Genomic DNA, 11,760 nt, shown 5'->3' with positions numbered 1-11,760 from the left:
TATTTCTCGTAGTCCGTAGTGGATGCTGGGAGCCCGTCCCAAGTGCGGACTCTCTGCAATACATGTATATAGTTATTGCTTAACTAAAGGGTTATTGTATGAGCCATCTGTTGAGAGAGGCTCAGTTATTGTTCATACTGTTAACTGGGTATAGTTATCACGAGTTGTACGGTGTGATTGGTGTGGCTGGTATGAGTCTTACCCTGGATTCCAAATCCTTTCCTAGTAATGTCAGCTCTTCCGGGCACAGTTTCCCTAACTGAGGTCTGGAGGAGGGGCATAGAGGGAGGAGCCAGTGCACACCAGATATAGTACCTAATCTTTCTTTTAAGAGTGCCCAGTCTCCTGCGGAGCCCGTCTATACCCCATGGTCCTTACGGAGTACCCAGCATCCACTACGGACTACGAGAAATAGAATTACCGGTGAGTAAATTCTTATTTTTACTGGAAACAGTCACACATAATTATGTTTGGCGCTACCAAGTCACGCACTAGAAGGGCTTTTTAATGTGCAGGGAGGCTAGCTGTAAGTGGACACATCTGTTATTTTATCCAGAATCCTGTGTTCTTGAAAAACCAAGCTGTTTCATGGATGTAGATTTATCAAACCTTGGAGAGAATTAAAGTGGAGAGAGGTAAAGTATCAGCCAATCTACTTCTGCCAATTTTCAAACACAGCTTGTAAAATGACAGGAGCTGATTGGCTGGTACTTTATCTCTCTCCAATGTTTTATACATCTTCCCCTTTATTTTAAATGTGCAGCTTCTGTTCCTTTAATTTGTGTTGACAGGATTGTCAGATAAGTGCACATTTAGTCAGAGAAATTAGATGATGCTGCTTTGCGTTTCCGATACAAAGCCACAAGCGGCCTACTGTGAGTATCTAGGTCATGATTTATTTTCTAGACCATACATATATTTTCTAAAGTTTTTTTAAACATTTTAAATGAAAGCGATGATGCTGCTGTCCGTCTTTACAAACCAGTTCTATAATCAGTATGACCTCTTCATATTATAGTACTGTGCACAATAATGTTAGTGCCGCTGACAGAATGTATAAAGGTGCTCTTCATTCCGTTGCTGTTCCTCCTAGTAAAAGAAAACAAATTAATGTGTATGTAGTGTACTATGAATCAGGGCTGGATTTCCCACAATGTAACCTAGGTGTCCTCCTAAGTCTCAGTGGGTCTCAAGGTGTCCATAGTCAGGACCCACGAAATCCGGCCCATCCATGTTCGATCACAAAGGCTGACTACTAGTTCAATGTTTTACAGAGGCTCAGTAACAAGGCTCAGACCAGTATTAACATCACTAATACTGCCACTGAGATTCATTACTGTGCCCCTGCAAAATGTTCCCATAAGAGCACTGTGTGACGACCACATGGCTTCATGGTGTCACATGGTCCCACCCGCACTCCCAGAGTCCCACTGTCTGCATTGTATTAGAGGGCCCCCAGCCACAGTACAGTAGTACCTGCCACTGCCAGCACGCAGTAACAGTGAGGGACGGAGAGAGGCAGAGTCAGACTGCAGGTAGGTACTGTAAATATATATATATATATATATGTATTACTTTCATAATGGAATTATGTATAGTAGGCTTTATTTTTCTATGGTATGTAGAGAGTGGAATGGGCTGCCTTATGTACTTCTAAAAAGGGGGCGGTGCAAACTGGTATATTGCCTAGGGCCTCATGAGGTCTAAATACGGCTCTGCTATAAATCCAATATACTGTATATAGCCATTACATTATTCCCTTATGCTCCAACTTGGTGGGCACTAGAGAGACCTTTGGCACGAAGCTGCCTCAATTAATGGCTGAATAGGGCAGAATCATGTACTATTGTTATATGTACTACAGTGCATCCGGAAAGTATTCACAGCGCTTCACTTTTTCCACATTTTGTTATGTTACAGCCTTATTCCAAAATGGAATAAGTTAATTTTTTCCCTCAAAATTCTACACACAACACCCCAGATTATGGTGGGAAGACAGACAGGGCTTCAGGTTAGCCATGTTAAAGGCTGGGCAACATTATACAGACCAGCAGCTAATTATTCTGTACAGTCACAGGCATATACAGTATGTGCAATATCAGCTGTTGCCTAGCCTGAAGGCTGCCCAGGTGGTTTCATGCTCTGAGGTTACAGGATCGTCCTGATAGGCCCCAAAAACAGCAGTACCAGGTCCTCAGAAAACCTTTGGCTATTACTCTGAGTATAGACAAATAAGAATTATAATGCTAGTGGCCACCAACAATGGATATACTGCCCTAGTGACTGCACTTGTCACACAAGTTATAGATTAGCGAGTCAAATTAGTAAAATACAATACAGAACATTTATTATATTAGTGCAAAAAAGATGTTTTGTTAGAAATAGCAGCCAGATATTTGTATTATTTCTTCCAAACTGGTTATATGGGAAATAAAGTGGGACGTTAAACACAGTAAACTTCACTATTCTGTTAAAAGAAAGAAAAACATTACAAATACTATATAAAATATAGTATAAAATATAGCCATTAAGCCAAAAGAGGCAACATTTATAGTTTATTTTTATGTCTTTTGTTTTAACTGCAATCAGCAAGCTAGGATCAAATAGAAAACAGAATGTAAAGCTGAGGTACTCTAGGGGTGAGGTTGCTGGTATTTTCTCAATGCCACTGTACTGTACATATATATATAGACTAGTCTTTACACTGGAACTAGAGCAGCTCTTGGACAAATGAAAAGAACTTTATATCATGTATATTAATTGCTGGAATATTGTCTTCATTTTATATGTATGTACAGAAGTGTGATAAAAGTGAAATAATCCTATGTCATACCTTTTCTAAGTTGTTAATAAAGCATATTTTTGCACATGTTTAATGGGCAATGACAATAAAAATACATTTTTACGAGAAGATTATTTTTTGAAATTGAGGGTGAATGATGGTGCTAAATTAACCCAAGAGGTTGTTGTACGTCTATACTAAAGCATATAGGATTTCATGTGCAAACAAAAAACGTGTGTATCATTTTGTGTATATACTACAGTAGATTAGCAGCTCCATATGCCTGGAAAGGCGGATAAGCATAAGTTTAAAACAGTAAGGCTAAGTTTCCCAAATTCCGCCATTACATTCCAGGTTTTAAGGATAACCATGCTTGAATCCCAAAAGTTACTGTAAATTAAATTGACTAAGGTACTATTTAAGTCACTTGAGCTCGAGCATGGAAATCCTTAAAACCTGGACTGTAATGGCAGAGTTTGGGAAACCCAGTGGCAGAGCATGCGGAGACACTCTCGCAAGCTCTGTTCTTGTATGCTATAACTGATACATCCCTGCAATATATTTAATTATCACATTGCGAGTTTGTGCGATTTTATCACATTCCATCCGTATCTGAGATGCGGATTGTGATAAATATACCTCATAGTCAGAGATGTCAATTTGGGTGACTTATTTGTAATTTTTACTTGGATTACTGTGTGTGTACGGGATGCAGTCAATTTACCTAAAATCAAAATCCCTACAGTCAAAATACTAATAACCATTGACCGACTGTCAAAATACCGACAAGGTAAAAATTTCGACATGGTCAAATTACCGACATTTAAAATACCAACAAGGTCAAAATACCAACCTTTAAAATGTCGACAGGTCAAAAATCGACATGAGTTTTTCATTGAAACCGACTTGTTCATACTTTACCATCCCAGTGGATTTGGAGGGGGAATATAATAGTGTGCGGAGTGCAGCGAGGCCCCGTGCCCGAAGCATGGCGAGCGCAGCAAGCCATGCCAGGGGACGCGGTCCATTTATATGGTGTCCATATCAACTTATGTCGACACATACACACAAAAATGGGAAAACTTGTGTCGCCTTTTTGTCTTGTCGACATTTAAATGTCGGCATTTTGACCTTGTCTGTATTTTGCCCATCGGTCAATTGTTGTCAGTATTTTGACCGTCTGTATTTTGATTGTAGGTATTTCATACTAAACCCGTGTACATCACGTATGTACCCTATTTTCAACTAACACTGTCAAACTGCATCTCTATGCAATACAGTGGTGTAATATAATTATTTGTATACCTGAAGTCCAAACATTGCTAGGTTTAGGTTGGATGTATCCGTATCTTTTTCATGCTAAGGACAAGTAGGACTTGTCCTGCACTTTTACATCAAACCCTTAGAACACATGAGTTAAAAAGTAGTAATAACTATACTTACCTGAACCCAGAGTTACCGTATTTCCTGATGATGGAGGTTGGGAAGGTTGGGAAAGAGGTGGCAAATAATGACATCATTGCTCCTGTGCACAATGGCATCAGACCAATGAATGTGTTCAGCCCTGCACCGCAATTTTTTTTTAACAAACAGCAGGTGGGATGGAGGCACTAAAATAGCCCAATCTTTTGCCTTTACTTCATTTTTTTAAATCTTAATAAAAATAAAAAAGTTTGGGGCCATTTTGGACAGATTTTCTTTGCCAATTCAGGAGGTATAAGTAGGGAGGCCAATCCCGGGCTATTTTTCAATCCCGGGTATCGGGATTGAAAAATGGTCAATCCCGGGATTGGCGTTTCCCTGTGTGGCCGTCCTGCCCGCCGCGCACAGATAACTCACCATACACCGGGGGCAGGCGGGTGGGATACATCAGCTGCTCTCTCCCGGCGGATCCCAGCAGCGGGTGACCTCTCACTGCACATCACGCTGCACTGGGGAGACGGGAGAAGGAAGCCGGGCAGCGTCTGAGCGTCCTGAGGATGCTCAACACTGATCCCTCAATCCCCGGTATTGGAGCTTCCAATCCTGGGATTGAATCCCGGCCGTTTTTGGCCCTAAATCCCGGGATCCCGCCGATTCGGATCCCGGGTAGATCTCCCTAGGTATAAGCAAGCCAATAAAGTTTACTGAACATTAAAAATTTTCTGAAAAATATAAAGGAATGTGTGTGGGCACTGCCTCTATAAATGACAAATGCCTCTGCAAATAACTGGTAATTATGTAAAAATGTGACCAGATCAGTAGTGTCAAAATACTGCAGGCTCAGCACAGGAGTGAGAAAAGCCACAGTGATGAAGGAGTTAATATATACGTGACTCAACATATATACTTTGATGATGCTTTTTTTATCAGATTTTTTTTTACCTCTACTGTAATATGAATCTAGCTCTAAATAAGGTCATAAGGAGCTCATTTATGATCCTTACTTATGGTCTGGTCTTTTTTGTCCAAAGTGCCCCAATATTACTATGTGTGTGACCAATACAAGTAATATATTGCTATTGGGTTGATCACATTTTTATTGGTCATGCTGCAAAATGTAGCGAGAGATGTCTGTATGAATTCATATTTTATGCCTACAAGACTTCCGTGCCATTATCTACTTATGGAAATCCCAAACTCACCCAATCAAACTATACCACAGACTTCCATCTTTAAACCCTCTCTGAAATCCCATGAAAACTTACCCTGCTCCCAACTTTAATAATCACACTAATGTCCCGATCTCCACTGCATACTTGCCTACATTTCTATTTCCTGCGCCAGAAGAAACCCGGTGAGGAGAAGCAGGTGGGCAGTGATGGGGTGTGGCCATGCTAATCGCACCATCAGATCCCACCCCCTCACTGGGTAAATTACATGATTGGACAGTGTTTGCATAGGGTTGGGGCTAAAATGGCACGATTAGCAAACAATCTCATCATTAGTCTCCGCCGGGACCGCAGTTTCTCTGTATTTATCTCCCCATTCTGCCCACTTCACTAGGAAGTAGGCAGAATGCGGGAGGAGTGCCCACTCTTACAAGGCTGCAGCAGACAACCGGATTTCTTCCCTACACTTTGTTGTCCTCATTTATTTTATCTACCATGTGTGTCCCTGTTTTATGAATGCCCAATTTTTTTTTCATTGCCCATCCTTAAAGAGATATGTGACACCTTAAAAATTTATTATACAGGTTGAGTCTCCCTTATCCAAAATGCTTGGGACCAGAGGTATTTTGGATATGGGATTTTTCCGTATTTTGGAATAATTGCATACCATAATGAGATATCATGGTGATGGGACCTAAATCTAAGCACAGAATGCATTTATGTTACATATACACCTTGTACACACAGCCTGAAGGTAATTTTAGCCAATATTTTTTATAACTTTGTGCCTTAAACAAAGTGTGTCTACATTCACACAATTCATTTATGTTTCATGTACACCTTATACACACAGCCTGAAGGTCATTTAATACAATATTTTTAATAACTTTGTGTATTAAACAAAGTTTGTGTACATTGAGCCATCAAAAAACAAAGGTTTCACTATCTCACTCTCACTCAAAAAAGTCCGTATTTCGGAATATTCCGTATTTCGGAATATTTGGATATGGGATACTCAACCTGTACCAATAATAGTAGTAGCAGTGGGATCACTAGGGGGATGCAGACTGTATCGGGTGACACCATCCTTTGGGGTGACACCAAAAAAGCACAGCTGATGTGCTATTTTGGTGTCATCCCCTCGATGATGTTACTGAGCAGCGGGTATCCACACTGTGCCAGGATAGGTTGGGGCTGTTCAGCAGCTCCTGGAGAACTGGGTAAGCCCCCAGTATGACAAGAATGGGGACGTGATACACAGCCATGCCCCCCAAATGTCATACACTGTTGGTGTGGCATTGTGGACACGTGCACTTTTATACAAGCAATCTGCACTGGGTAACATCGACCCTAGTGACGCCACTGAGCAGTGTAATAGTAGTAGCTTAGCAGTGTTACATATGTTTGTTGATAGTATATCCAGGAATCCTGCCATTTGTGAATTTATTCTAACAACACACATTAGTTTGCAGTCATTTAACTAGTTCTAATGTTGCTTACAGTTTTTACACACTTTAATTAGATCTACTGAAGTTTACTTTTGGTTTAATAATGAGCAAGTAATTTTCTACAAGAGTGGAACAGACAGACATGTAAATTCTGTGTTTGCCCAGCCCTCCAACCTGCCAGGAAATTCCTATTACTGACTGTTTTCCTCCTAGTACTATCTTACTCCTCTCTGGCAAGTTATCACATTTTTCTGTATACAAATACAAAACAAATTAGCCGTAATCCCTCTGAATTTTTTGGGATGTCAAACAAAATAAATTTAAATTGCTTGTATGAAAACAAAAATATCTTCATGTTATTAAAACAGATATGAAGCTATATAAGGTATGAGGCTTTGGATTTTACTGAATGAACATGGAAATTCTCGCAAGAATAGACCTCGCTTGGGGCGTGGCCTGACGATTGAGGGAGGAAGACGTGCCTCATGAGAGCTCCCGTGTCTCCCCTCTAATATACCCCTTCTCCCCCATCTACCTCTCACCAGTGCTGCCAGAAATTGATCTGGGCTGCCTTTTACATTGTAGCCTCCTCTGCCCAGCTGCCATTCCTGTCTGCTCTCATTGGGATTCCCTGTGCCCCCTATGCGCTGTGGAGGTTGGTGACAGCACAGGGACCCTGGAGAGTTAGATCTGGACCCGCTACACCATCGTGCTTGCCCCCTGTTCCCCGTACCTCTCACTGCCAGCCACTGCTGTCGGCTACTTGCTGCATCTGCTGGTGTGGTGTCTGACACCCGGTCCCTAGACATATTGTGCATACCCAGTGACCATGATTGGTGGCTACGGTTCCCCTCTACAACACCTTAGAGTACCATAGACCTTGGTCCACCGTACCTCAGTCTAGAGGCGGAACATGCCCCACTGACCTCTGTAATGCTCCACCCATAACTATACCTGTCTCCCTCCAATGTTCCTGTATGTTGTGATTTTCGATAACAGTCCTTTTTGTTGTGGATATGCCTCCCAAGCGTCAGAAAGATCTGGTTGCGGTTCCTCCAGTGAATTTCTTTAAATACTCTCCCCCCACCCCCCGCACTCCTCAAAGCCCTCTACAATTTCTGATGTGCGGCCGAAACAACAACAAGGCCGTGATGCCCGTTTAGAGCCAGGGTCCGCAATCCCATTGTCGAATTCTGATTCAGGGGATGATGCCCCGCTAATCTTGCGCACCATGAAACAACTCCTGGCGTCCTTTAAGGCTGATATCTCAGCTGACTTTACGGCTGCACTACATACCTGCCAGCAATCAGTGGACACGCCTGGACAGCGCACGGATCACCTTGAAAATAAACTCAAGGAAGTGGTGAAGGCCCATAACGGCCTGATTGCCCACTACGAGGAACTTCAGTCGGAGGTTACAGAATTGAGAAGGGAAACTTGTGACCTAGAGGACAGGTCATAACGTAACAATATTAAGATTCGGGGGATCCCGGAGTCAAACTCTAACTCTGAGCTTGCTGATTTTGTTACAGATCTGTTCATGAAGTTACTACCCACCACATCCATATCGGACTCCCTCCTAGATCGCATTCATCGTATCCCAAAGGCTAAGACCGCTCCAACGGATGCCCCGAGGGACACCTTAATGCGCCTACATTACTATCATGTGAAGGAATGGATCCTCCGTGCGTCTATGCCCTCAGACACTTCTACCCCTGTCCTGGGAGACCTTCAAGTATTTGGCAACCTTTCAGCAGCAACATTGGCATTTCGCAGGTCCTTTTATCCAGTCACCAAGGCTGATATTCCCTACCACTGGGCTTTCCCAACAAAGCTCCTCATCCGTAGGGACAGCATTACGACAGTAGTCACTTCTCCTGAGGCGGGACTTAAGCTCCTGGTTTCCTGAAATCTAGAGAACATTTCTGCACAAGTTCCACAAAATCTTAACCTGACGCAGGACTGGGTCTCTGCCGGTGGCTCGACCTAAGTCTGACGGTTGCCCGCAGGTCATATACATACTTGTTATTGCATACTGTTTTTCACGATGTCTATCAGATGTGTTTTGTTGTTCTGCTATGTTGTCTCTCTTTCCCGGGTCTCCACTGTTTAATCTTTGGTGCGGTTGTCATAGCGTCTCCCCTTAATATTTAGTGTGTTCTAGGTTTGTTTCTCATGCACATGGGCTACACTGATACATACCTCCCAACATTACCCTCTCCAGGAGGGACAGAATGCTCTGCTTCTGGACTTTTATCTTAATTAATGATAGCCGGCACCTGTGTCGAACAGGTTAATGGATAAGAAAGGTGGTTCACCACAGGTGATGGCAACCATAAATTAAGAGGAAAGTCCAGGAGCAGAGCATTCTGTCCCTCCTGGAGAGGGTCATGTTGGGAGGTACTGTATGTAGTGTATGCCCAACTAAAGACTTCTAGTACAAATATATTGCACTGGCTGTTCTGCATGGCAGATACAATATATCTGAAAGATATGTCATTAATACACGATCATCTGAACAGTCATCGTTTGGATAGCATACCTCCCAACATGACCCTCTCCAGGAGGGACAAAATGTTCTGCTTCTGGACTTTTCTCCTAATTTATGATTGCTGGCACCTGTTTTGAACAGGTTAATGGATAAGAAAGGTGTTTCAGCACAGGTGATGGCAATCGTAACTTAAGAGGGAAGTCCAGGAGCAGAGCATTCTGTCCCTCCTGGAGAGGGTCATGTTGGCAGGTATGCTGATATACTATACTGTAGGATTACTTTCTCTCCGGTCAGTAACTATCTGGGAGATGAGTTTGAGTGGGGCATCCTCTATTGGCGTAGGGTGACCACTGACCCTCAGTCATGTGTCGACATATGCTATCTGTTAGTTATGATTGAATGGCTTGCCCCTCTGGGACTGATTGTAGAATATTTCTTTATTTTGTATTTATTTATTTTTTATTGCGATGCTTCCTGTACCCATGTACTGGACAGTACATCCCTATCTCACTCTGTTATCGTAAGCTCCACACGGAGGGGCAGACATGTTTTTTAGACATTGTATCCCACAATGTAATCATTATTTGTGCTAGTTCTCACCATGCACTCTTCATTCACGGATTTGTTCATGACCGTTAATTCAGGGAAGGTGATAGATAGATAGATAGATAGATAGATAGATAGATAGATAGATAGATAGATAGCTATTCAACTGTATTGAGAGGATAGATAGATAGATAGATAGATAGATAGATAGACAGACAGACAGACAGACAGACAGACAGATAGATAGCTATTCAACTGTATTGAGAGGTTCCGACTTTAGCGGTTTTTGATTATATAGATTATCTCCATTGGATTCCGTATATTATATTTTTAGGAGTGTTGGAGGGCTATGTCCTCCGCTGCGTCCCCCCATGCGCCACCCATTTTGGTGGTCCAAAGTGGCACCCTTGTGGTGCTTAGTTTGCTTTTCTTCTGTGTCTCTTCTTTCTGATTCTTTTCTTTTTCCCCTTGCTTACTTGTTCAGCCAATCTATTCCCTGTTGCCCAAGTACACATATTATCTGTGTCCTCATGTTCCATGTAACTCCTAATGGTTAAGATACTGTCATTAAATGTCAAGGGCTTGAATTCACCCAATAAGAGGAGACTAGCTCTGACCCACTTTGCCAAATGTAAAGTCGATATAGTTGCTCTTCAGGAAATGCACTTTATATCCACTTCGCCAACCTCTTTATCAAATAGCAGGTTCCCACATTGCTACATGGCCAATGGCCCCAGTAAAAAAGCAGGTGTTGCACTGCTCTATTCCAACTCGTGTAATTTCTCCTTAGATAAACAGGTCTCTGATCCAGATGGTATATACCTTATATTACTTGGTAAATTAGACAATAAACACCTCGCTCTGGTGGTGGTTTATGCTCCTAATGTTAAACAAAATCCCTTTCTTAGGAAATTTTGTAACGTATTGTATAAGTATAATACGGGTTCCGTCATGGTTTTAGGAGACTTTAATATGGTCTTAGACCCACGCATTGATAGATCATCATCCAAGCGCTCCTCCAAGGCCATTCCTTCTCACGATAACTCTCAGTCCTTCAAGAATATTCTTCATGAATATGATTTATACTGTATGACGTTTGGAGGGCCAAAAACCCAGTTAGTAGGGACTATACTTTCTTCTCCCCTGTCCATGGTTCGTTCTCAAGAATTGACCTGGCGATCTCTGACAAATGGACTCTTCAACAGGTGGAAGGGGCTTCTATCCTGCCAGTCTCTTGGTCTGACCATTCTGCATTATTGCTCCGTTGGAACGTTAAGACCACCCATTAACCCACTAGACCTTGGCGCCTTGGCAAACATTTACTCGCTGACCTTGAGGCGAAGCAGACAATATCACAAACACTCTCTACGTATTTGGATAGGAATAATCCGGCCGACACTTTACCCACTGGTGTGCCCTTAAAGCGGTTGTTCGAGGCTCAGCTATACAAGCAGCTTCCCGGATTCGTAAATTGTCTCTTCATCATCAGGCAGACGTTGAAAAACGTCTTGCTGACTTAGAAATCCTACTCAAAGCCTCCACATCAAATAAAAAAAATCTATCAAGACTTAATTAAAGTCTGGGATGAATGGAACCTCCTGGCCTTAAGAGAGATTCCTAAGAACCTCTTTAAACTTAAACAGAGGGTTTATGTACCTGGAGACAGAGCGGGGAGAATATTGGCAAGGAAACTCAGAGGGAAAATAGCTAGAGATCGGGCGAAGACAATCTTTAATTCAACAAATGATAAGATTTCTGACCCCTCTGCAATTGCTGATGCTTTTGCAAATTTCTACTCCACTCTTTACAATCTGAAGGAGGATTCATCCGTCCCACAACCCACCCCTGATGCTATAGACGCATTTCTAAAGGACATTAATATTCCCTCAATAGATCCGGAAA

At 42.2% G+C, this 11,760-nt stretch overlaps 1 long non-coding RNA gene across 1 annotated transcript in view; it reads left to right on the top strand.

Moving 5' to 3' along the window:
- The first annotated feature begins 335 nt into the window (after nt 1–335).
- LOC134957060 (uncharacterized) overlaps nt 336–11,760 on the top strand; it is a 66,528-nt gene continuing 55,103 nt past the window's right edge. The window contains exon 1 of the long non-coding RNA XR_010186423.1: nt 336–1,535. This is a non-coding gene — a long non-coding RNA (uncharacterized LOC134957060). The remainder of the gene's footprint in view (nt 1,536–11,760) is intronic.

Source organism: Pseudophryne corroboree, chromosome 9 (genome assembly GCF_028390025.1).
Source record: "Pseudophryne corroboree isolate aPseCor3 chromosome 9, aPseCor3.hap2, whole genome shotgun sequence".
Classification (NCBI taxonomy): Eukaryota; Metazoa; Chordata; class Amphibia; order Anura; family Myobatrachidae; genus Pseudophryne; species Pseudophryne corroboree.
The sequence above is the reverse complement of the archived record's forward strand: the minus strand, read 5'-3'. Positions and strand labels throughout refer to the sequence as shown.